The sequence below is a fragment of the Lontra canadensis genome, unplaced genomic scaffold, assembly GCF_010015895.1.
Source record: "Lontra canadensis isolate GAN:19392208 unplaced genomic scaffold, GSC_riverotter_1.0 scaffold117, whole genome shotgun sequence".
NCBI lineage: Eukaryota > Metazoa > Chordata > Mammalia > Carnivora > Mustelidae > Lontra > Lontra canadensis.
This window is the reverse complement of record NW_022631111.1, coordinates 3588346-3615264: the sequence shown is the minus strand read 5'-3', so window position 1 is coordinate 3615264 and position 26919 is coordinate 3588346. Positions and strand designations below refer to the sequence as shown.

The 26919-nt window shown below is 52.5% G+C and overlaps 1 pseudogene; it reads left to right on the top strand.

Annotated features, from left to right (window-relative positions):
- The first annotated feature begins 3872 nt into the window (after positions 1–3872).
- Positions 3873–26919, top strand: part of LOC116857082 — a 141986-nt pseudogene continuing 118939 nt past the window's right edge.

The following is a 26919-nucleotide window of genomic DNA, read 5'->3' as shown; positions in this document are numbered from 1 at the left end:
TGATGGGAATGGGATTTATTCTGTGCCTTCTGCTTCTCTCACCTTGACTCTTGTTTCTAAGGACCTGCTGCCACAGTGCCCAGAGATGAGTTTTCCAGTCTCTGCATTTGCCATGTATACAGCACAGTCCATGTGTAGGACCCACCACCAGACCTGGGTCTACGCCATTGGGAGGGAGGGAGAGAAAAAACTGTTCCCAGGTACATTGTCACAAGTATAAAAGGAATGAGACAAGATGATTTTTTTTCTTTTTTTTTTTTTTTTTTGCCCTTGAGCTTCTTTTTTCTTTTCTTTTTTTTTTTTTGAGCTTCTTTTATATAATTTTTTTTCCTCAGCAATCTTGGGTAAAAGGAGGACTAGGAAATAAGCGTCCCACCATGTGATCAGATGACCTTGACAGTCATGATAGCAGGCCTTGGGAGGACTTAACCAGGTCCCATTTAGAGAAGACCTTGGTTAACTACGGCCAAATTTGCCAAGTTTCCCGGGCACTTTGTCTCTTGTCTGGGGCCCCCCCATTTAAATGTTCATCTTTTCATGTGTAGAGGGATTGTTCAGGCATTTTGCCTGCATGGGGATGGTTGGATCACCTCTCTTAGCGGCTTAATTATGGGGAAATTTAAGTAACTCAGTTACTAATTGAGTAAACTCATGAACTAGTCTTCGTCTTGCCTCTGTTTCTGGGACCCAGTCATCTCTGCCTTTTGCTAACTTAAGTTTATCTTCCATAGCACTGGGAAGCCCTGTGACCAGCCACGCAGGACTGTACAACTTGTAAAGTGGAGCTTTTGGGGAATACAGTGTTAGGGCCAAAGATGATCAGAACTGCGTAGACCTTGTTTTACAGAGGAGAATACTGAAGCCTAGAGGGGCAAAGCCACCTGACTGATACCATGTAGTGATAGGGCAGTGGTAGAAATTTATCATATAAACCAAGACACTTGAGATGGCAGAAGGGGCTCTCTGGTCATGGTTATGTTAGGACAGTGGGTGAGTTCCTCCAGAGTACAGCAGGCTCCTGGTTCCTCTTCTGTTTAGGGGGAGGATGGGACAGCAGTTAACAGATTTATTGAAATACAGTTCATAGACCATACAGGGTTCCCGTGTATAGTATACAGCTCAGTGGTTTTTAGTGAATCCACAGAATCAGCACATTCAATTTGACATGATTTTCCTTGCCCCCCAAAGAAACCCTATTCCATTTAGCGATCACCCTCCCTCTCCAGCGGCTCCCCCTCAACTTCCTTGGATGTAGGCAACCGTGAATCTCCTTTCATAGATTTACCTATTCTGGGCCTATCATGTATATGGAATCATACTGGCCTTTTGTTGCTGGCTTTTTTTTTTTTTTTTAAACTAGCTTAATGTTTTCTAGGGTCTTCCATGTTGAGCATGTATCCATACTTCAGTCCTTTTTAGAGCTGTACTATCCGTTCTATGGCTGTACCTACCACATTTTGTGTATCCTCTCACCAGTTGATTGATCTGTGAGTTGTTCTACTCTCTGGCTGTTATGAACAGTGCTGCTATGAACATAGTTGTACAAGTTTTTACATACACATAGGTTTTCATTTCTCTGGAGTATATACCTAGGAGAGGAATTGCTGAGCCGTATAGAACTCTGTTTAACTTTTGGGAAACAGCCAGGCTGTTTACACATTCCCAGCAGCAGCTCAGGAGGGCTCCAGTTTCCCCACATCCTTGCTGGTGGTTGCTAATTACCTGCCTTCTTGATGAGAGGATTCTAGTGGGTGTGAAGTAGGGTCTCTCTGTGGTTTTTGATCTGCATTTTTCCCTGATGGCTAATGATGTTGAGCCTCTCTTCATGTGCTTATTGGCCATTCGCATGTCTTCTTTGGTATCTGTTTAGATCCTGTGTGGGTCATCTGTCCTTTTTTTATTGCTGAGTTACACAAGTTCTTTGTATAGTTAGATGGAGGTCCTTTATCAGATACACGGACTGTAAAACTTCTATTCCATTCTGGAGATTGTCTTCACTTTCTTAAGATGTCCTTTGGAGCACAAATTTTTTAATTTGGATGATGCCTAAGATGTGTGTTTTTTGTTGCTTGAGTCTTTCGTGTCATATCTGAAAAAACCACTGTGTAATCCAAGGTCAAGATTTATGCTTATGTTTCCTTTGAAGATTTTTTACAGTTTCAGCTCTCAGTGGCCTTTAATTCATTTTAGGCTACCTTTTGTATATGGTATGAGGTAGAGGTCTAGCATCGTTCTCTTGCGTGCGGATGCCCAGTTCCCTCATCAGTTGCTGACCCTTGCTAAAGGCCCTTGATTCTTAACTGGGTCTTTTCTTCTGGGACATGGGGCTGTCACTGGGAACTGTGTGTTTTTGTTTTTGTTCCCCCTCCTCCTCTTTTAAAATCCTCCTATGCCCCCCATTTTTATGACCGTCTCTCTTTCTTCTCCTACTTAAGCTTCTCAGCAGTACTGGGTTGTATCATGCTCCTATTCTGCAGGATTTCTTGGTACATGTTCTGACTCTACACAGTCATCCTAGTCAGGACCAGTCATTTCCTTTCTGGTGGAAACTCAGTCACAAGGAAATGGAATCCTTTGCCCAAGGTCACACAGAATCGGGACTGGACCTTTGGTGTCCATTGCCAGTCTTCCAGGACATCTGTGAGTCACTAGACCTAAGTCATGCCACTCCCAGGCCAAGTGAGGACAGTCTCAATTTTAATTGTAAAAATGTGATAGGGTAATAGTTTTATTTCTTAATTCCAGATGAGGGTATAATTAAGACCTGTTACCTTAAATTTTCTATGAGTGGAGTCTTCATTTTCTGGAACCCCCACTGGTATCTGTTTTTCTGTTTGTGTGTTTTAATCTTTTTTTTTTTTTTAATATTTTTAAGTAATCTCTACACCCAACATGGGGCTTGAACTCAAACCCTAAGACCAAGAGTTGGCAAACTCTACTGACTGAGCCAGCCAAATGTCCCTTTTGCGTTTCCCTAATGGTTCTAGATAAAATTTTGCAGCTTACAGAGAGGTAGAAAATAAATACACATCATAATTTGGTACAGAAATGTTTTAGCTGCTTCATTTCAGCAACTTATCCTCCTTATACAGGAGTCAGATGAGCTAGAGTTTATTTTTTTCGTTTAAAAATACAGAAAAGCCAGAGCACTTCCCACTCCTGTCCACTGTCTTTCCTCTGAGGTCTGAGGCCAGAGTCGGGGGCTGTGGGGATGGGGCAGCCTGCCCAGAATTGTAGCCTCCATCCCACGGGTTCTAGGCTGTGGCTTCTGTTGTGGCTCCTTTTCCAGCAGCTGTTTTTAAAGGTGTGATCTTAGAGAATGATCTCCCCATGTGCTCAGGCCACCATCTAGTGAACCAGAAGCCTCGAGCTGAATTCCTTGTTTTCAGGCCCCAATTCTTTTTCTGTTTGCAAGGTTGTGATAAACCTTACCATGTCTGCCAGGTTGCACCTTTACAATGAAGACACAGAGGCTTTTGAATGGAGGGACAATAGGGTTTACTGGGGGAAGGGATGGATGGAAAGAACAGGGTGGAGTAGGGAGTTTCAAGTCAGGGCTTAGGGTCGGAAGCAAAGGTTAGCCAGCTGCCCCTCTACCCTCTTGCCCAGGCAGCCTCGGGCCCCTTGGGAAGAGCTATTAACCTAGAGGGCACTTCCCTGGGAGCAGACTGGAGCTGGCTGAGCTGTAGGTCACAAGTTTCCGAGTCCAGAGTGGCTTTGGGGCCTGGCCTGAGTAACTTAAGCTCGAAAATCATTAACGAGCTGATGAGAAACATGGAAAACCTCTCCTGCTGTTGCTGGTGGAGCCGAGAGAGCCAGCCCGCAGGCTCTCCAGGGGGAGGAGCCAAGGAGGAGGGGTGGGGGCGACGGCCATGGCCATGCCCGAGGATGCAGGAGCCAGGGCCCCCAGACCCTTGCTTGGCCGGAGCATCTGCATCTGTCGAGTCATGGCTGGCTTGGTCAGGAGGTGAGCTTGAGAGGTGGTGGAGCTTTCCCACTTTTCCCTCCATGAAGTCCTAGGGTAGGCATGCGTCGCATTGGTGCATGTGTCCCTGTTGTCCGTAGCTGTGCTGATATCCCTGCTTGGGTTGTTGTGTGCCTGAGGTCTAGTGGCTGGGCTGGGTCTTCCAGAAGCCTGTCTTGCTCACAGCTGGGTGGCTGCCCTATCAGCGCCCTGAGAAGGGCCGCCAGCTGTTCCTTGGTGACTGAGCCCAGACTCTGTGCTGGTCAGGTCCATGTATGCATCACTGATGCGTGTGTCTACACACGCACCCCTGTCCTCGCTCCTGTATCTGGCCGGCCTGAGCACAGCCCTGAAAAGTCTCAGCTCAGTGGATGTGGTGACTCGTGCTCTGAGATGTCGTGCGACACTCGTTCAGGCTCTGTGGATGAAACTAACTGGTCAGGGATAAAATCGCCCTGGTTAGCGGGGTGGGGGAGGTGCACACCCTAGGCCCACCTCTTCTGGGGAGGGGAGCAGTGCTGGTAGCTGACATCTGACAAGGACCCCAGGACCGGGGCTCGTGGAGTTGGTCTTCATGCCACTGCCTCATGTGCTGTTTCTCCCCTCGATTTCCTTGCTCTATGTGTAATACCATCAGTCAGGCAGGGAGCTAGCAGGGAGCCAAAAGCCTTTTAACCATGAGAAGTTTTCAAACCTTCATCAAGGAGAGAACAATATAACTAACCCCAGTATCCCATCACCTGGCTCCCACCATGACCAACATAACACCTGTTCTCGTAGGGGTCAGGGGACTGCGGGCCATGTCCTGCTCACTGCCAGCTTGTGTGACGTCTCTGAACCCAAGTGAACTGTTATCCGGCATCCCCTGTCCCAATTCCATTCTTCTCACTAGTAGACCTGTATTACAAAGGAAAATATTCAGTTACTATATCTTGAATTCCATCAACAAAAAGTCATGGAAATTCCGTTTTCTTTTCTGACATAATACTGATTTGCCTCTTGGTCCTCAATGCTGAAAATAGATACTAGCCAGGCCCTTCCAGAAAATCTTGGCCAACCACTGAGGCCAAGCGAGGGGTCACCTTCTTGCTGGGGCAGTCTGCCTTATTGGCCACCCGCTTCTCCACTCCAGGTGACAGAGTGCTGCATCCAGCCTTCGGTTGGTAACAACACCAATGCTAACAGCCATGGCGGATGCTGGCTGGCCTCCCCTGGGTCAGGCTTGGAGCTCAGCGCTTCTGCCATTTTCCCTTTCCATCCTCCCCACTGTGCTGAGGCTACTGTGGCCCAGTGTTCCACGTGAGGAAGTCAAGACAGAAATCAGATGCCAGCCAGGGGTTCTCCAACCATTAGTGCATCAAGTCAGGATGAGAATCGGGGTATCTGGGTCTGGGTTCCACATCGACACGGTGCACTCTCGTATGCCACATTTGGGGAGCAAGCTCCTTACGCAGTGCTGCCTTTCATCCTGTGATGCTATCCCTGGGCTTGGTGGCGCCATAGTCGGGAAACATTTTGGGGGCTTGGTTGTTGAAGACCAGAGAAGGGGAGGCGCCTAGTGGCTCAGTCGGTTAAGCGTCTGACTCTTGATTTCAGCTCATGTTACTCAGGGTCTTGAGGGGCCCCTTGTGTCAGGCTTTGTGCTCCCTGGGGAGTCTGCTTGTCCAGCTCCCTCTGCTCCCTCCCCCTGCTCACGTGCTCTCAAATAAATACATCTTGGGGGGAAAGAAAAGGTGGGGGGATTGTTTTTGTGCCTCTACCCTCAGCCCTCTCCTCGCCGGCAAAAAAGTTGGTGACTGTGTCCTCCAATGTTCCTGTATGTAATGTGATTCTTTCCTAACGTGTAACTTCCCGAGCTTTCTCCAGATTGGGTGACTCTTTCATGAAGGTGGTGGGTGTTGTGGGCCTTGGACGGGTCAAGAGGTTGTGCTGGGTCATGGGAGGTGGGCGTTGGGACAGAAGTCACACTGCCACATTGTTTTTGTACCTGAAATACAGCATATTTTGCACTTGTTACTGTACCGTTGTGCAGATGAGAAATCTGTATCTGGGATCGGGGCTTGGGTCAGAATGCAAATAAAACTCATTTGTAAGAAACCTCTGTGGCTCAGGCCTCCAGTCTGTCTTTCTTTAAAAATTGTGGAAAAATACACAACACTGTGGAATTCACGATCATAACCATTTAGCGGCACGCGATTCAGTGACATCAAGTACATTTCATAATGTGCAACCAGCCCCAACATCTCCCAGGGACTTTTTCATCTTCCTCAACAGAAACTCTACAGGTTCTTCCCCCCTCCTGGCCCGTGTGCAGTCCCCTCTCACCACGGTTCTGCTCTGTCTCTACTGTGACAGTTCTAGAGCGGAGTTTTGCAGTATTTGTCCCTTTGTTACTGGCTTATTTCACTCCACAGAAGGTCAAGGCTCGTAATGCGTTGCCGCATGTGACAGGCTGCCCTTCCTTTCTAAGGCTGGATAGGAGCCCACTGTGTGTATACACCATGCTCTGTGCACCCATTCATCCGTCTTGGGCTGTTTCCACCTTTTGGCTTTTGTGAATAATGCCATCATGAACATGGCTGTGCAGGTGTCCGTCTGGGTCTCTGCTTTGGCTTCTGGATACAGAGCAGGGGTGGAGCTGCTGGGTCATGGGGTTAACATTCCCACCTGCAGTGAATGAGGATTCTGATTCCACCCACCCACTCCAACCCCCAGCAGCCACCCCAGCAGGAGGCCTTGGGTCTCTGAAGCTTGATGGGGGGGGGTGTGCTGGGGTGCATGCTGTGGAGGTCACATTTGCAGTTTCTCCACTCCAGAGCCTTGTCACCATCAAGGGCCTGGTGTGCAATCTCTCGAGTCACCCACTGGCCTCTCTTCTCTCTCCTAGCCCCTCCCCTGCTCAGACACCTTCCTTCCCTGACTGCACCTCTTCCAAGCAAGCCCGCCCCTGGTGCTCCATTGCAGTCGACTGTATGGGCTGCCGCTCCCTTGTGCCACCTGCCCGGGCTCTCCCTGTCCTCCCAAACCCAGAACTCAAGAACTCCTGTCCCCACAGCTAGCCTGAGTGCAGAGTGTGCGTGGTGGGGATGGGAATCCTGGAACCACCTGGTGTGGAGAGCAAGATTCTGGATCTCCCTAAACAACCTGATCATCTGTGAAGTAGAAATGACATCGGCAGTGAACAGGAGGAGGTTCCTAGGGTGGGGTGGGGACGGGGAGCTTGGAGATGGGAAGCGGCTCTGTGTGTTCCAGGATCCAAAGGAGAGTGACACTGGGGGGGGTTTGGAGTAGACAGAGAGGGACTTGGGAGGTAAAGTGCTGAGGCCCGCCCACTGCCCGGCTGCCTTCCCAGGGCCTGGAGCAGACCCACACTGGGAGCCAGTCTCCTGGTCTCCTTCCCGCACACATTCCACTGGCCCTGCCATGACCATGAAGCTTCCAGGGTGTTTCCCCCTCGGTGACCCCTTTGCAGGCAGCAGGGTGGGGTGCTGTGCTCCTCACACAGCGTCAGAATCACACAGCTTGTTGGATGGACTGCTGGGTCCCTTGGCCACTTCCAACTCAGGTTTGAGCAGGGGCCTGAGAATGTGTATTTCTAACTGATTCCCTGTGGGTGCTCTTTGCTGGTGGGAGAGCCCGCTTGGAGAACCACTGGCCTGAAAGAGGCTGCTTGATTGAAGAAGCATCCAGGAAGGGAAATGAATCAAGATGCAGACCTGGGTGTGAGCTAAGGGTGGGTGGTGGTGGGAGACTGACTATGGAGGACCAAACTTTCAGGAGCCAAGGGCCAGTAAAGCAGAATCCCTGGAGAGATGGGGTGTGTGTGCACGCGCGCGCGTGCACGCGCTCATGTTCTCCCAACTGAGCACGGCCGCAGAGCGGAATTGGCTTGCCCTCTGCTCCTTTCCTGGTGAGTTCAGCATACACTTCCAAAGCACCCCGTCCCCTGTCCTCACCTGGGCCAGGTACCGGGACACCCATGCTGTAGGCACGTGCACGGAGGCTAGGCTTGGAGAGGGCTCTTGGACCTGCTAGTGAGACTCAGACCATCTGGGCAGAGCCAGGACTACCAGAGCAAGTCCGTGAGGCACCTGCTTTCCAGGGAAGGCTGTGGTGCCTCTGGCCTCCTCTCCCTCAGCCCCTTATCCCTTTACTTCCGGGAAGGGAGCCCAGTGCCTAGGAGGCTTCCAGAGCTCAGCTGGGTTGAATATTAACCTGCCTTGATTGGGTGGATCAATATTTAAACTCAATTACCTGGGAAAGGGGTTATCTGGAGGGAGCTTATCAGGCAGGAGGCAGCTATGGGAATATCTGATAATCTGAGAGGGTGACCTGGAGTAGGGACAGGGGTGGGGCTTCAAATGCGTCCAGTGGGGAAAGGTGACAGGGAACCAGCCAACTGCCCACCTGCCTCCCTGCCTGTCCTCCCTTCACTTCCTTTCCTCCCCTTCCTTCCTCCCTCCTCCCCTTCCTTCCTTCCTTCCATTCTTCTCTTCTTTCTCCCTCCCTCCCTCCCTTCCTTCCTTCCATTTTTCCTTCTTCCCTCCCTTTCTCCTTCTCTTTGTCCTTCTCTCCTCCCTCCCTCTCTTCCCTCCTCTCCCCTCTTCCTCCATTCCTTTTGTGGACTCAGCACTTTTCCTGGCTTCAAGTCACAGAGCTTCATGGGCTCTGGTGCAGAAGCTGAACTGTCAGCTTGTCTCTGGGCCTCTCTCACTGAGCAGAACTCCTAGAGGACAGAGATTGGTTTGCCTGACTACTGCCACTCCAGAAGTCCTGCCCAGGCCTGGCGGGGAGAAGCCTCTCCACCAGTGTTTGTTGAGTGAGTAAATGATAGTAGTACGGTGATTGGCAAGTGAGGGAGTGGGACCTGAGTCCCTCATGAGAGAGTGCCTGTACCAGGCAGGGAGCCAGCTGGTGTGCCTTCCTAACAGGACTTCAGATTAGTTTATTAGCTAAGTGCACTGAGAACTGGGCTACGGTGGCAGGGGACGGGGACAGGTGAATTCAGATGGGAGAGTAGGGAACTGGCAATGTACCAAGTGTGGGGCTGAGGGACCCTGGGTGTGTTGGCCTGGACAGGGCCTGGAGCTCTGCCAGGGGTTCTGAAGGCCTCATCTGGACCTTTTGGCCTTTGACCAAATTGTCATTTGGAAGCTTGCTGCTCCCCATACCCTGATGTCCCCGATGCCCCTACGAGTAGCCTCTAGGGCCCTGCATAGAACCATGTATCAAAGTTTTGAGTGCCCTTTTTTTTTTTTTGCCTGCTAGTGACTAAAGAGTTTGAAAGATGGGTTGGTCTGTAGACTAATTGACTAATTGAACTGTCTGTAAAGTCATCACAAGATAACATTAAAAAGAAGACCATAAGAGTATAAAATGTTGGGGCTCCTGGTTGGCTCAGTGGGTTAAGCCTCTGCCTTCAGCTCAGGTCATGATCCCAGGGTCCTGGGATCGAGCCCCACATTGGGCTCTCTGCTCAGCAGCAAGCCTGCTTCCTCCTCTCTCTCTACCTGCCTCTCTGCCTACTTGTGATCTCTGTCAAATAAATGAAAAAAATCTTAAAAAAAAAAAGAATATAAAACGGCACCATCATGGTAATAATTATTAGAAACAAGTTGGAAATATCCTGAGAAGACTTAATTAAAATAGCCTCACATTGTGGCCATATTATTAGGTAAGTAACACTTAGGCACTAGGAAAACAACCCGTAAACCTGAGTGGCTTGACACGAGAAAGGCATGTTTCTCCCTCGTGTGTTAGGTCCATCTGGTTCGTCAGGCTGCATTCTACATGATCCCTTGGGGACCTGCGTGCCTTCCTTCTGATGGTCTTGCCGTTTTCTAGAGCCTCAGAGGCCTCCCCTTGATCCTTTGCTCCAGGCAGAGGAAGGGGTAAGAGCCTGCAGAGTGGAGGGAGAGGGGTCAGGGAGCAGGCCAGCAAGTGGCGCCCAGCAGCTTCCTCTCTCCCGACAGCGGGCAGAATATGGTCCCGGGGCCCCAGCCAGCCTCGTCACTGTGTGGTGGGGACATGTGGTCCAGCTGTGGGTCCCACATCCTCCACCACCAGAGTATGTGATAGAGAAGGAAATTAACCCACCGAAACCAATGGGGGAAAGAAATTGCTGGCACGTATAGGGTGGGCCCTTTGCCAGGCTCTGCTTGGGGTCCGGAGATAACGATTGTGCCCCTCAGCCCTGCTCTGGGGCCCGTATTGCCCCTCTTGGAGGAAGGAAGAAACTGAGGCTGGGGGAGGTTTGGTGATCTGCCCAAGAAACACTTTGAACCCGGGATTTTTGACTCAAGTCTATGCTCAATCATTACTTGGTTCTGCTCAAAAAAAAGGGTCAAAGTGAGCTGCATCAATGTTCTTTCTTTCTTTCATTTGTTTCTCTCTTTTTAAAAACCTTTAAAAATTATTTATCTATTTGAGAGAGAGATTGAGAGAACGAGTTGGGGGAGGGACAGAGGGAGACAGAGAAGCAGACGCCCCGCTGAGCAGGGAGGCCCATAGGAGGCTTAATCCCAGGACCCCAGGATCATGATCTGAGCCTGATGCAGACACTTAACCGATTGAGCCACCCAGATGCCCCTCATTTTTTTTTCCTTAGCCAACAGTTTTTCCGAGCCCATGGTGCCATGTGCCAGGCCCTCTGTTGGATGGGGTGGTACAGGGGCATACCCCCCCCCGCCACCCCAAGCAGGCAGCCGGGGATATGCCATAGCTGAGAGGAGCCCCATCTCCTCCAGATCCTTCTATGGCCTCTACTTGCTTCCCCACCCCGAGAGGGTGCTGCCAGACCTTTAAGAAAAAAAAGGCCATTGTTATTGGAAAGATGAAATCAGCCCGCAGGTTTCCAATGTCCTATCGTGGGTGTTTGTGTACAAAACAGAGGCTGGGCCTGAGGGTGGTGGGGCTGGGTAGTGGCACACAGGGCTTACTGTGAGGCTCCCTGCTTGCTTCTGTCCCCACTGTCTCTGGCACAGAAGACATGGTGGGGAGGACATGGCTCCTGCCTGATGTCTTCAGCGCCATGTGGCCCAATCCAGCCAGATTCTGGGTGACAGGGTCTTAGGGGCAATGCTGTGAGCAGCCGTAGACATGGCCCCAGCTGGTGGTCTTCCAGCATGTCCCCTGATGCCTTCATTAAAGGAATAGTATGTGGCAGGGCTTTCCAAACTCAGAGCTGTTCTGTGGAGCCTGATGGGGACTATGATAGGGGTTCTGAGGGTGCCCAGGCAGTAAGGGGCAAGGTGTGCAAAACTCTGAGCTTGTCTAGGCCCTGTTGCTGCTGCTGGGGAAATTGAGGCCCATAGAAAGGAAACAACATGTCGAGGTCCCCTGGTAACCCGGTGGCCCACCCAGGCTGAGAAGGAACCCAGGTGCCCCTATCCCTGGGCCAGGGCTCTGTCCTCAAACTCAGGCCCTAACCCCAGCAGAGAGGTCAGGAACATGCCCGGGAGTGGCTGGTTCCCACGACGAAGCGGCCGCCGAGGGTGCTGCCCTGGTGCAAAGCGGTGGCACTGGATCGGGAGAGCCAGCCTTCCGGAGACAGGGGTGCAGGAAGAAGCTGGAGGGGAGTGAAGATGGTGGATGCTGGCAGTTGGCCAGCATGGGGAGCCCCTAGGTGACGGGTGTACCTGCGCCAAGGATGGCGGCTGAGGCAAGTGGACAGACATTGCCCTTCTGGCTTGGAGGGGCCGGGCGCCCAACCTCCCTCTGCCAGGAGGAGGGGCACATTGGTGTTGGGAGAGTCTCTGTGGCAGATATTTGTCGCTTACTGAATGCCTGCCATGCTTCTGGAACCTCACCAAGCTCGTGATGGACACTGGCTGTTTAACGCTTGTGACACCCCTGAGTTAGGGCTGCTGTCCTTGTTCTCCAGGGACAAACCTCAGACTTAACGTACTGACACGCTGCGGTGAGATGCTGGGCCGGAAAGTGTGGGCCAGTGCTCTGAATGTGGGGTTTCAGACGCAAGCCAGGGCTCCCTCTGCTTCATGCCATCTCACGCACTGGGGACACCACCTGCTCTGGAGACCGGCAACCTGACTGACTAGCTGCGTGGTGACCATTGAGTGATTTGAGTGGAGAGTGCTTGATCGAGGTCTGTTTTCACTGTCTGGGGCCCATGTTATGGGTCTCCAGTTAAAGGAAAGTGACCCAAGCCTGCCCTCTACGGCCTGTCCTCTTCGGGGTCCAGCGGGGACACAGGACCAAGAGGGACATTTGGGGATCTGAGTGTACATTTTATTTCTCTAAGTCAGTGCGACATCTTGATCCGAGGGTGAATGGATTCAACAATACAGTTACGGAGGATTCCCGTGTCAGGGGGGATATTAAATTTATTTTATTTACTTATTGTTTATACATTCTTGCTACTGTTTTAAAAAAATTTAAAAATTTTTAAAAGATTTAATTAATTTATTTATTTGACAGACAAAGATCACAAGTAGGCAGAGAGGCAGGCAGAGTGTGGGGGGGAAGCAGGCTCCCTGCCAAGCAGAGAGCCCGATGCAGGACTCAATCCCAGGACCCTGAGACCATGACCTCAGCCAAAGGCAGAGGCTTAACCCACTGAGCCACCCAGATTTCCCTGTTCTCTGTATTTTTTTTTAAAGATTTTATTTATTTATTATTTGAGAGAGAGAGAATGAGAGAGAGAGAGAGAGAGCATGAGAGAGGGGGAGGGTCAGAGGGAGAAGCAGACTCCCCGTACAGCAGGGAGCCTGATACGGGACTTGATCCTGGGACCAGGATCATGACCCAAGCCGAAGGCAGTCGCTCAACCAACTGAGCCACCCAGGTGCCCCTGTTCTCTGTATTTTAAAAAAGATTTTTTTAGGGGCACCTGGGTGGCTCAGTCAGTTAAGCGTTTGCCTTCAGCTCAGGTCATGATCCCAGGGTCCTGGGAACAAACCCCACACTGGGCTCCCTGCTCGGTGGGAAGCCTGCTTTTCCCTCTCCTGCTCCTCCTGCCTGTGCTCACTCTCTCTCTGTCAAATAAATAACTAAAATCTTTTTTAAAGATACATTACACACACACACACACATGGCCTTGGTCTTGGCTTGCAGTCTAGAAGGGAAAGGAGGTCACTTGGGGAAAGCCCAAGACTCAGGGTTCCCATCCTACATGCCACCAGCCACCTGAAGCCCACAGTTCCTGCTGTGCCAGCTGTGTCTGAGAGATGTTGCCTTCTGTTGTCTTTCTAACCCTGGTGCATGTGCTTACAGGGAAATGCTCTTTCTGATCCTGCTGGGTTGGTTTGAAATGGCAAAGCTTGTGGAGCACAAAGCGTCCTGTAACGTTTTTTTGGACACCCTTGCTCTCTGAGATAGGGGAGCCCAGAGGGCACAGGCAGAATCCAGTGGTCTCCAGGAGGCTCCTACTGGCCAACTGCTGGGGTCCAGGGCTTCCCCTAGAGTGGCAGACCTTTCCCTCCCATTTCTTCATGCCCAGGGCATGGGTCAGGGGCCGAGAAGCAAGTTTCCGAGGGTGTCCCCTGAGCTAAGTGCCGAGGTGGCGTTTTGCAGAGATCATCACGCTGTTGAACATAAAAGAGAAAAGGGTCCCTCTTACAAGAGGTTGCTTGAGAAGTAACGTGTTAAAGGTAACAGCCAGTCGGGGATGTTCATGGCTTATTGGAAGTGATGTCAACCGCGTTTACCCAAACATCTGTAATTCTCTATTTACCCAAACATCTGTAATTCTGAAAACCATCCAGCGAGGTGAATACTATTATCACTCTTCTCACATAGGGGGGAAATGAGTCTCTGGAAATGAGTGCCTTTTTCAAAACCACAGAAACTGTGGAGCCTGGATTCAGACTCTGTTCTGGAAATCTTCAGGTGGGTGTCAGTGTCTTGGGGCCAGGCCAATACACGGGATATCCTCAAGTGTGTTCAGAACGTTCAGAGAGGACACCCAGTGGGACACTAGGTGGCTTGCAGTGGGGATGTGGTGGGGCTGGGACCAGAAGCCAGCCAGTGGCTCCAGAAGATGATCTGTGCTTACCCAGTGCTCCCCATGTAAATGTCAGCTAATGGCTCTCATGACCACATGGGTGCCGGTGTTACGCAGGCACCCCTAAGCAGTGTTTGGGACAGTAGGTGGCAATGATACCTCTTACACAGAGAGGAAGGCAAGGAGGTGATGGCCCTGGGCTCAGGCTAGTGGTTAGTTTCAGGGGGCAGGGGAGGGCAGTGGGAGAGGATTCAAGGTTGGGGCTGGCTCTGAGAGACTGCCATGCTCCATTCCCACCCCAGGTGGTGACTTCATGAGTAGTGTGCGCTTTGTGGTAAGTCCCTGAGCTGTGCGTCTGTCTGCTCTGTGCCCTCTTCTGTGTGCCTATTACATTTCACAATAAAAGAGCTTTAAAAGAAAGTGGGGACGAATCTTGTCATTCTGCAAAAGAAGGACGCGCCCCATGAGATCTGCCAGCCATGGTGGGCAGTGTCCGTGGCCCTGGAGAAACTTCTGGTGTCTGGTTTTTCTGCACCTGCTTTTCTTCCAGTCTCTTCCATGAACTGGTGTTGGCAGTGCTGGGTCCTGGGTCCTCGTTCGCAGTACTTGCTTGAACTGGAGATGGGGCGCGCTCCCCCATGCAGGGGCCCCGCCCGGGGGGCAAGCCCCTTGCCACCCCACACCCTGGCAAGGAGGCCAGGCAAGGGCCTGCAGTTCTTCCCTATTGAAGCCCTGGCCACCCCCTGCCACCAGGGCTCTATGTGGGGCCCGAGTAGGGAAGCCCAGCCTCAGGAGCAAGGAAGGGCATGTCAGCCCACATTGGGCCAGCGGCTGCCTGGAGGGACTCAGGCAGACCTGGCCCTGACTTTTCCTCTGGGCCTTGGCTTCCAAGTCCATAGAATAAAGGTAATCACACCCACTTCCCACCATCGGTTGCCTGGTTTCGTTTTGAGGCTGACGGAAAAGCATCAGGCAGCAGGCTTTCATGGAGGCCCCCTGCTTCCTGTCTTCCTTGCCCAAGACTGCCTCTCCTTTCTGCAGGCTAGAAGGTGCCCGAAGCCCCACCCCACTGTGCTGCTCTCTAGCCTAACCTTTTTAGTCCCCTTGCTGGCTACAGGGAGGCCTCCTGAGCTCCTCCAAACCCAGGTGGGGTCAGACGCCCCCGCTTCTGGCTCCCAGGACACCTGGCTTGCCTCTGCAATCTTGCTCAACCCTGCCTGCCCTGTCCTCCCACTGTGCCCAGGGCCCCTGCAGCCCAGGGACCTGACTTAACTCAGCTCCACATTCGGGGCCTGGACACAGCAGGACAATGACTTATGGGTCTCTCTCAACAGAGAAGCCCCGAGACCCAGAAGCCCCAGCAAGTGAGGGAGGTGGACCAGCTGTCCAGAGCAATGTCCCCCGCTGGGTTCCATGCCTCTGGTTTGGCAGATGAGTCTAGATACCGCTTGCTTCCGACTGTAGCCCTATTGCTGGGCTCCAGTGGAATGCCGGGCTGTCAAGTGAGGCTTTAAATGCACCAGTGAGACTCACCACTTCAGGGACGCCTATCATGGTGGGTTCGTTCTTCTGGAGAGTAAAGGATTCTTTCCTAACATAGCAAAGCCCACCTCCACCTCCAAAAGAAAAAATAAAATTATTTTTCCCTTAGGTGAATTCGGACTTTGGTATTTTGAAGGGTCTGGGTTCCCTGGGAGGCAGATTCTGGGGCTGTGATTCCTATGTAGGATATTTACTAGGAATGTTCTTGAGGTCAACCATGGAGAGGAGGGAAGGGGAGAGGCTGGGCTGCTCAGTGGTCTCAGTGGGGCCTCCACGGGCCCCACAGGCAGCTCAAGGCTGGCCCACATTTCAGATTTGTCTCCACATGGGGTTGGGAGGAGGCAGCCAGACCTTTATTATCCCCTGCCTGTCAGTCACTTGAAGGAGGGGTGGGATGGGCAGAAGGAGGCAATCCTCCTAGAAACAGTGGAAGGCGCGCCCCACCCCCACCCAGCCTCCTGAGGAGAAAGTCTTCATCCCTGAAGGGGAATCTGGGTGAATACCCTGTCACATGAAGCTTTCACAAGGAAAAATCAGGAAACTGCTGTTTCTTGAGGGCCTTCTATGTGCTAGGCCCTGTGCTTCATTCTCTCAGAAAACTCTCACCAGGGCTTTGGAAGGTGGGTGGTGTTATTATACCCATTTTCCAGATGTGAAAATAGAGGAGAAAGAGGTACGTTATCAGGAGAGGATCAGAACTTCGCTCCCACCCTACTGCTGCCCTGCTCCTGCCCCTGTACTCTCCCTTCTTGCTCTGTGACTTCTGTAGGCCTGCAGCTCGCCCAGGCCTCACTGTGCACCTGCCTCCCCGCCTAGCCTGCCAGCACTCAAGTGTGCTCCCGGTGACCGAGAAGCTGACTCCAGAATAAGACCTTGCCAGGCTGACCACTGGGGGCCAGGGCCCAGCAAGAGGTCCAGGGCAGAGCCAAGGAAAGGCTACTATAGCCTGGGGGCAGATGGACTGAGCTAGGTTCCCCTGGGAACTGCCCCAGGCGATGGCCAGTGTGCAGACCTGGAAGTGGAGGACAGGGCTCTGAGGAAAGCCATGCAATGGCCACTGGTCACTTACATCCAGAGCACGCTATGCACTGGGGGCCCTGGGCAAAGGGATGCAGCATCCTTGGTTCATCAGGCTCCTGGACTAGTGGGGAGACAATGATGGAAAACAGCCAACCAGAGCAACCCCAAACGTGGCAACACATCCCCTGGGAATGAAAATGGCTCTTGTCCGTCCAGAGGCTGGCGAGGCACCTGGTGTCCTTACGGCACATGCTCATTACTGACCCTGCACAGCGGATATCCCAAGGCCCACGTTTACAGAGGAGGTGACAAAGTTCTTTTTTATTTCTTAGATTTTATTTATTTATTCGAGAGAGAGAGAGAGAACACAAGCAGGTAGAGCTGCAAAGGGAGAGGGAGAAGCAGGCTCCACGCTGAGCAAGGAGCCCGATGCAGGATTCAGTCCCAGAACCCTGGGATCGTGACCTGAGCTGAAGGCCGACGCTCAACCCACTGAGCCACCCAGGCGCCCCAGGAGGTGACTAAGTTCTAAGGGTCATTTGAAGCCACCAAATGTGGAAGGTCAGAATTGGAGCACAGGTCTCTCTTACTTTCCTTTATCCCGGCTTGAATCCTAATCCCTGCATGATGATCCTCTGAAGGGGCTTACGCCAAGGCCAGGTAGGATGGGAGGCCTCAAGTCCACTAAGGAAGCGCCATGCCTATAGCTGACCTTGGCTATGACTTTGGGGAAGACCAGAGATTTGGTGTTTGGTGATGGGCCAAGGAAAGGGGCGGTGACGGGAGGAAGAAGACAGTCCTGGCAGGGTGTAGGGTGGTAACGGGGCTATGCAGCTGACATCCCCTTTGGCTTTTAATCAAGGCCACTTCTCCTTCATGGGAGCTGGGATGTCACATCACACCAGGAGCCGAAGGCCTGCGCATCTTCCCTCCAGACAAGGGTGTGGGTGCCTTTAAAAGGAGGCAGGGGACTGGGGTGCTTGGGTCGCTCAGTTAAGCGTCTGACTCTTGATCTCAGCTTAGGTCTTGATCTCAGGGTTGTGAGTCAAGCCCTGTGTTGGGCTGCATGCTGGGTGGGAGCCTACTTAATTAAAATAAAATAAAAATAAGTAACATAAAAGGAGGCAAGGAGGCTCCCTGGTGGCAGCTTGAGGAGAAGGTCCTGGCTGGTGGCCCTGCTGGAGGCTGTTACCTACCACCTGCTCAGCACCTTCCACAGCCCACCGATCTCTCATTTTCCCTCTGCCACGGCGGGAAGCTGAGTCTTTCCCCAGGGACATCCTTTGTTGGACCGTTCTCCTTTAACACACTGTCCATATCTTCCTTCTCCTTCAAGGGCCACCACGAGACCCTCTCTCTCATGATGCGGTCTTGGACAACTCTGGTCTGGCTTCCCCCTCTCTGAACTTCACGCCCTGTCTTAGGATTTGCAAAGTCCTTCGATGGCAAGGAACAGAGAAGCACTTGGTAGGTTCAGAAATGAGGGCAAAGGTGACCCTAGGGCTACATGATAGGATCACACGATGGGCCTCTGAAGAGGGATGGGACCTTGGTGCCAGGTGCTGTCCTAGGCCCAGGAAACACACCTGCTCCTGTCGTCACACGGTGGCATTCCGGGAGAACTTGGAGCTGGGGTGAGGAAAAGTATCAGAAAGGGGTCTGCTTGGTCTTCCCATATCTTCTGTACACCCCAAATCTGACCATGAAAATGTTTTAATTTTAATTTCTCCTGAAATCATCAGGAAAAAAATGAATATAATAATAATGAATGTGTAACATATATTTATCTTTATATCAAGTAGTCAGAAAATATGATTAAATTTTTTCGCAGTGGAGGAAGGGGCCCATTAGAGTCATGATGTGGCACTGACCAACGGCATCCTCTCTTCCTGGGAGGCCGCAGTCACCTCCTGACAGGTTTCCCTGCCCTGGCCGCCTACTATGATCTGTCCACAAAGTAGCCAGAATAATCCTAGAACTGTAAGTCCCATCACTCAAGAGGCTCATGGTGTCTAATGTCAGCATTGCCTCCTGTTACCTGCTCCAGTGTCACTGGCCTTCTAGGGCTGTTTCTGGAATGCTCTTGGCCTCAGGGCCTTTGCACTTGTTCCTAGCTGGGAAGCTCTTCCTCCCAGTTATCTGCACAGCTGCACCCTATTGCCTTCAGGCCTCACAGGGAGGGCCCATAGAAATGGTGCCCCCTGCAGGCCACCCAGCAGAGGGGGCTTCCCTGTAGCTTCACGCAGGAACAGCCCCCTTCCCCACAGCATCCCTCACTCTCTCTGTTCCCTGCTTCATCGTACCAAAAAGGGGTGGATACAAATAGACCCCTGCAGTTGGGTGGGGTTGACTGTCCCCGCAGCAGGACGTCGGAGGGGGAGGATCCATGAGCTTTTTTTCACTCACCACTGTATGGCCTGTTCATGGAGTAGAGCACAGATGGGCAGGTGCTCCAGGAAGAGCAAGGACCAGTTGACAAGCCTGGGCCTCTCCAAGTGTCCCTGCCACTCTGCCTCTCCACTGGTCAGCCTCCTGCCTCGTGCGCCTGTGACATCATCTTACAGCACCCCAATGGCCCTGCCTCACCTCCCACCTTCAGTTCCCAGCTCTCAGCTGCCTGGCCTTTCCTCTTATTTGTTCCCCTTCAGCTTCCCTGGAGGGACACTGGGCTCTTGGAGAGTCTGGCCCAGGCTCATGGGAGTCAGCTACCAGTGGGTCAAGTGGCAGGGGAGGGGTGGCCTGGTGGCTCAGGACAGTGGCCAGAGCCCGGGTGGAACATGAGTGTGGCTCATGCTCTCCTCTCCTCACCCTGCACAAGCGGGAGCTCTGAAGATGGGCACGTCCTGTCCTGCTCTAGTATTTTCAGGGCACTAAGCTTAGTACCGGGGAAAACACAGATGTGAGCTAGTCCCCACCCCATCTGGTGTCCCCCAGGCACTCACTGTCTGAGGTGGGAAACAGACCATCCCAGTGAAGTGTGACAGGGAACAGAAAGAGACAGTGGAGGGACTGGGGCTGGGTGGGGCTATGAAGGGGCCCCACACCCAGCCTCTACAACTGGGGCTGTTCTCTGGAGGTGAGGCTTAAGGTTAGTGCGTTTTAAACTTATTTTCTGCATTTTTATTTTATTTTCTTTCAAAGATTTTATTTATTTATTTGACAGACAGAGATCACAAGTAGGCAGAGAGGCAGGCAGAGAGAGAGAGGAAGGGAAGCAGGCTCCCTACTGAGCAGAGTGCCCGATGCAGGGCTCGGTCCCAGGACCCTGAGATCATGACCTGAGCCGAAGGCAGAGACTAACCCACTGAGCCACCCAGGCGCCCCATTTTCTGCATTTTTAAAGAAACAATTTTAAGCTTACAGAAAAGATGCAAAATTGGTACAAAGAATTTTCAGTAGCCTTCACTCAGTTTCCTTAAAATGTTATATTTTACCACATTTGCTTCTCTTCCCTCTCCCCTCCCCAGAGGGCTGGCCCTGGGAGTAAGTGGAGGGCAGGTTGAACTTGACCGGGAAACCCCTGGGGAGCCTGGCAGATTTGGGCTCTGGGTGCACTTCGGCCTGTCCCTCTCCTGCAGGCGGCTGGGGGGCCTGGAGCAGAGGATCCTGGTCACCCGAGACTCTCAGTCCATGGGCGAGGGATTGGTTTGCCCTGTTAGTAAGAGGTTCGGTAAGAACAGAATGTACTCCAGGAGCTCAAGGATCAGGGAGTGGAAGGGTGGGGAAGGAAAGGGGAAAAGTGAGTGAAAGTGTGTGTCTGGCACAAACGGGCCTTTTGAAACTGCAACAACGTCTCCTGGTGACTCATCACTGCTCATGGCCTTCCTTCCCTGTCGCCTCTCCTCCGCCTTCCCTGTTTGGCCGCCAGCACCGCGTCCCCTGGCCATGTTCCCAGGCTGGGCCCACGGACTGGGAGTCGTTCGGAAGCGGGTTCGGATCCTAGCCGTGGCTGGTGTAGGAGCCTGGGCCAGTTGCTCGACCTCTCCGGGCCTCTGTTTTAAGTCTTGAGCATGGGAATGGCAGTGCCCCTTATAGGGTGTGGTGGCAGGGGTGACTGTTCTGCACCAAGCAGGCTCCCGGGCAGGCCCAGCTCAGTCCCTGCTCAGTCCCTGATGGTGGCCAGGCGGGTCTGTTTGCCAACGACACGCTCTTCTTCCCTAGCTGTGAGGCAGGCTCCCGCTAGCCAGGGGGGAGCCCTGAGGGCAGGCCTGGGGTGCTTTCACCTGGGCCCTCTTACCAGGGCACACAGCACAGAGCAGGGGCAGAGCAGCTGCTTGGGAGGGAGTGTCCCCGGGAGTTCCAGTGGCCTTACGGGGCACCTTCACACCATCCACAGTGATGTCCTGTAACATCTGCTCAGGGGCAGGTAGCCCAGTCTGGGAGGCCGCAGTGTTGCCTTGGATGGGCACCCACGGTAGGCCAGGCTGCCGTGAGCCTCCCCTCCCCAGGGTGCGCTCCCACCTTGGTGAGAAGACCCCCCCCCGCACCCCCACCACGGGGCTGATGCAGAGGCAGGAGCTGTGACCAGGGAACAAAGGTGAGGTACTGCAGGAGCTCTTGGACAGGATGTCAGAGGCCCTGGGCACCTGGACCATGAGGGTCCCAGGCTGTGCCCTGCATGTGCACGCGGAGGGAATGTGGGTGTGCTGGCAGGAGGGCCCTGAGGGGTCGGTCGCAGCCCTCACTCCTGTCCTGCCCTTCCTCTGCCACCTGGGGTAAGCTGACACCAGCCATCCTCCTGCAGACTTGCACATCACCTGCCTCTCTTGGCTGCTCTAGGAGGTTCGAAGGTGTTGCAAATTGCTCTACGATGTTCTGGAGCCAAACCATGTCCCTGGCCTGCAGCCCATCCTCCGGGGCTTGGCATCGGGCGCACTGTCCCTGGAAGACAAGCTGCCATTGAGGGTTTGGTGCTTTGAGGGCTTTGGTTGGGAGGGCTGGGTCAGTGGCGTCTCCACCTGGCTGGCAGTGGGGACGTGCCTGCCTGGGGAATCCAGCAGAATCAAGGTGGTCGGAGGACACAGCTCTGGCTTCAGCCACTCAAAGTTGATTCCAGGATGAGCGGCATTGGGGTGAAGGCTTGTGTTCTGGAGCCAGACAGCTTGGGGCCGCTTGCTAGCCATGTGACCTTGGGCAACTGACTTGGACTCTTGGTGTCTCAGTTTTCTCATCTGCAAAATGAGGGCAGTAAGAGTCCTTGCTCTGAGCAGTGTTGTGAAGGCTTCATGAGCTAATACAGGTGAACTATTACAAGCAGCCTGAACAGCTGTGTAACCGTGACGTTGGTGAGGGTGTAGAAACACCCATGGTCATTTCGTAGGGGTGGGGTGAGGCCAGCCTTCCCTTGCCTGACCCTCGCGCTGTCTGTGACTCGGCCCCGATCTGCAGTCCAGCTTCCCCTCTAACCTCTCCCCTCACTCTCTGGAAGCCACAGTGAGTCACTTGGGCTTCCCTGAGCCTGGGCGGCAGTGGGGGGGGGTGGGGGCTCTTGTCACTGCAGGGAAACTCTACCAGGCCAGCCCCTACCCTCCACCTCCCTCATGGCTCAGCCCCAGCGTCCCCTCCCTCAGCCCCTATGGATCCCCAGAGTGCTCCCTAATAAATATCCTGCTTGCTGATCTCCGACCCAGAGTCTCCTTCCCGGAGCCCAGCCCTTAGCAGATTCTTGTGACGAGCCCCCAAATCCTGGTTGAGGGATTAGGGGGTTCCCCAGAGCATAGAGGGATAAGCTTCGGGGCTACACAGCAGGAAATACCAGCAGGCTACCCAGGATGCTGTGGGCAAATACTCCCTCACTCCTGTGGCTGGGCCCTAGGCTGGACACCAGATCTCTGCCACGCTGTCCCCAAACCAGTGGGGTGCCTTCAGCACCTGCCGGAGGGGCTCAAGGAGGCTGCAAAGGGTGGATTGACTCAGGACTGGAAAGAGGAGCGTGCAGGGGTGGCTTGGATTCAGGAAAAAGACTTGAAGCCTCCTTTGCAAAAACATCATGCCTCCTACACCTCACAGCAGGAAGAGTCTCTTAGATCAGCTAACCACGGAACTCCCGAGGGCCCCCATCCTGGCTCATTCATTTCTGCTCCAGGGTCTGGCACTGGACTGAGGACTGAGGGGTACTCAGTGGTCATCCAGTGGGTGAATGAATGAAGTGCAGTTAGGTCTGTTTCCATTGGAATGTAAACCCCATGAGGGCAGGCCCATGCCTGCGTGTTTGCTGACCCAACCCAGTGCCCAGCAGGGGACAGACACACTAGTTGGACAGGTGAGTGAATGAAGGAGTTCTCCAAACTGTAGTCTACAGATGTCTTTAGCATTCCACAGTCAATGTTTAAATGAGTGTGGGAAATGCTGCACGTGGGATCTTAATAGCACGTTAAGGCTCTGAGAAGGTCTGTAGTGAAGAAACTCTCACTTTGTGTTATCCAACATTCGCCATATTTATTCTCCCCCTATTGACAACTCACCGACAACAGTGTGCCATAGAGAATGTTTTGGGAATTGCTGCTTTGATTGGAGAATCTGAACTAGAGGCCATCCTACCAGGGGAGAGGGGAGGGGAGTCAGACCTCTGTTTCGGGAGGGGGAGGGGAATCAGCTCCAGCACAGAGGTGCAGGGAGAGGCCATTGTGTAAGGAACTGGACTGCCCTTTGGGACAAGAACGCCAGTCTGTGGGCAGAGGGTGACCGTTGGGAGCTTCTGTAGGGCACGTTGAGGGCCGAATGGCGATGTGCTGTGAGAGGGGCTTGGTGCAGGTTTTACCGGGCCCCCTTGACCACAGCAAGATACCCCTCTGAGTTCTCTGAGCTCCAGCTCCCCAGGGTACCCCCCTTGCTGGCTGCTTCACAGCATCCTCTGGGGGGACCCCTCTTCCCCCACCCCCAGCACTTCTCCACTGCGCCTACTATGCCCGGGTGTGAGTAAATAGTGTTTGTCACTGCTGGAAGGAGGATGGGAGGAGGGAAGGAGAGGGGACAAGCGCACGCCTGGCCTTGGGCAGCTCTCTCACTCTCTTGAGATTGGCAGCAAGGATTAGTTGTGAGCGCGCAGACTGAGGAATGGCTGGACCTGCTCACATTCTACCTAGCGTGGCCTGTGAACCTGAGACTCAGGTCAGGGGTCACACCTGTTGTCTGTGTCTTGAGGAGGGGCAGAGCTGTGAGGGGACTGAGGAGGAGCTTGGGGGAAGGAGTGGAGCTATCTGGAAGGCTTCACAGAGGAGGTAGTCCTGGGTGAGTAGAGAAGGGTGGGAGGACGGACGTGCCCAGGCGGAGCAGGAGCGGGGCCTTTGCAGATGTAGAGACCAAATGTTAGAACGGGAAGCACTATTTCTGAAGAGCCCTAGGACCAGCTCTGAGGAAGGGAGACTGCCTTGGCATGGATCCCCAGAGCTGAGCAGGGCCCTTGCATGGAGGAGGGATCTCAAGTATCTGGGATCCCTAATGAGGTGCCCCCAACGAAGCCTTGAAAACGCGGGAGCAGACCAGCTTGTGAGCTCTTAGATGTGAGGTTGACAGCAGAGGTCGGAGAGAAGAGCACGGTCCCTGCAAGAGGACACGCATGTCCCAGACCAGCCAGCTGTGCTGCACCCGGGCCCGAAGTTATAGCCCATCTGTGGCAGACACTGTTGGTTGTTTGCCCCGCCTCCATGCTCCTCCACTTCTCCTTGCTTCCCTTTATGAAAACAAAATAACTCACTCGTCCCATCTCCCCTGCTGCTCAGAGTGTACACGTGACATGGTTCTGGACAGTAGCAGATTAGTGGAAGTCCCTAGGGAGGGGCAGAGTTTTGCTGGGAAGAGATTTTTGGCCCCTTTGCCCTTCCTTATCCTTTGCGACTGGAATGTGGCTGTGAGGCTTGAGTGGCAGCAGCCATTTTGTCACCATGAGTCAATCAGCAGAAAGGGAAAGGCTCTCAAAGTATTTGAAGCCAGATGTGTTCCTACCTACTACAACATTTAGAGAAGAAATATTTCTATCACTGCCACTTAGAAAGGGAGTGTCACAGAGGCGAATGCCAGCAGTGCCCATGCCATGCATCAGCCTAAATGTTTACATGTGTGAGTCCATTCTGAGAGGTGCAACTGGAGTGTCCCTAGATCAGATTTCTAAATCCTTGGACTGTGGGACGCTTACCCCATGAGCTTAGAGACTACAGATGATGTGCAATAGATGTTGAAGGAAGGAAGGAATAAATCTCTCCTTCCCAACGGGAGCTGGGTTCCTGAGGGCGAGGTCTGAATGTGTCTCATCCCTGAGTGTCCAGTTCAGGGCCTGATCCAGAAGGCAGGGCCCTGTTTTTCTCTGCTGCTCCCAGACACCTTGATGGATCCCAGGTTCTGGGGGTGCCCTCCACGGAAGGCCATGTCTCTCCCAGAGACCCGAGTCCCTGGCACAGTGCCCTGGGCTGAGGCAGGACGGGGGGAGCAGGAGGCCTTTCCACAGCAGAGCCGCTCTCTGAATCTGCTTCAACTCTGCCAGAGTCTTTCTCTCAGAGGATGTCTGAGTTTGATTGAATTACTTGTCGCACAAGGGCTTTCGGAGCCTTCCATGTGGGTAAAGATTGAGGTCTGTGTTCCAGCCTGAACTAGTTAGGGTTCCATCCAGGGCATTAAGGCCCAATAAGCCTCCCAGATAAGGGTAATGTTTATTTAGATTGGGGTTAATATCAGAACCAGAGCTTGGGGTTCAGCCACAAAGTTTGGGTCATGTTTTTGTCCCTCTCAGGAGATGTGGAAGTTGGAGTCGGAGTTTTACAGGGCTCCAGTGCTCACCATGGAGCAGGCCTGGGGTCACCCGCTCTGAGCCCCTCCAACCACCCCCCACAGGCCCATTGCACCTGCTTAGGAGGGGGCTGGTGGGCTCTTGGAGTTCCTCCCAGATGTGTCTTAGTCTGTTTGGTGATAGTGCCACCTTCCTGCGGGCAGGGCCCTGGCCTTCTACTTCTGGGCTTTCTTCCTCCTTTGGGCACCCAGGAAGCTTGCAGTAAATGCTGACTTCATGAATGCAGGAGGTCAAGTCTGTATCCCAAGGGCAAAGCTCTCAGTCTGGTGGCAAATTTTCAATTCAGTTAATCTAATTATTTTCCATGTTTTTATTGATTGTGGAAGATGTAAGGAAATTTTGGATCTTTTGCTGGTTATTTATCCTTCTTCTCTCCATGTACCCATCTGTACCCATGTAACCCACTTATCCATCCATCCATCCATCCACTCATCCATCCATCCATCCATCTATCCATCTCATAAACATTTTTTAATTTTTAAAAAATTTTTATTTTTTCTTTAATTTCTTTTTGGTGTTCCAGAATTCATTGTTTATGCAATGTTTATGCAGTGCTCCATGCAATACATGTCCTCCATAATACCCACCACCAGGCTCACCCAACCTCCCACTGCCCGCCCCTCCAAAACCCTCAGATTGTTTTTCAGAGTCCACAGTCTCTCATGGTTCACCTCCCCTTCCAATTTCCCCCAACTCCCTTCTTTCCATCTCCCCATGTCCTCCTTGTTATTCCCTATGCTCCACAAATAAGTGAAACCATATGATAATTGATTCTCTCTGCTTGACTTATTTCACTCAGCATAGTCTCTTCCAGTCCCGCCCATGTTGCTACAAAAGTTGGGTATTCATCCTTTCTGATGGAGGCATAATACTCCATAGCGTATATGGACCACATCTTCCTTATCCATTCGTCCGTTGAAGGGCATCTTGGTTCTTTCCACAGTTTGGCAACTGTGGCCATTGTTGCTCTGAACATTGGGGTATAGATGGCCCTTCTTTTCACTACATCTGTATCTTTGGGGTAAATTCCCAGTAGTGCAATTGCAGGGTCATAGGGAAGCTCTATTTTTAATTTCTTAAGGAATCTCCACACTGTTTTCCAAAGTGGCTGTACCAACTTGCATTCCCACCAACAGTGCAAGAGGATTCCCCTTTCTCCACATCCCCTCCAACACTTATTGTTTACTGTCTTGTTAATTTTGGCCATTCTAACTGGTGGCATCTCAATGTGATTTTGATTTGAATCTCCCTGATGGCTAATGATGATGAACATTTGTTCATGTGTCTGTTAGCCATTTGTATGTCTTCATCGGAAAAGTGTCTGTCTTCTGTCCATTTTTTTGACATGATTATCTGTTTTGTGTGTGTTGAGTTTTCATAAACATTTTTTGAGGTCTACTATGTTCTGGAAATTTGCTGGGCCTACAAAGAAAAGATGAAGGAGATACTGAGATTGTTTTCAAAGAACTCAGACAATAGATGGGATCAGAATAGCGAGCGGGCATGGGTATAAGAGGACCGTAAAGAACCCAAGTTCTGTGGGGTCCAGAAGAAGAGACCCAGCCCAGACTGGAGGCAGCTAGGAAAGTTTCCTAAGGAAGAAGCCCCAGTCTTGAGAGATGAGTGGGGGATCCTTTGTCAAAGAAGAAG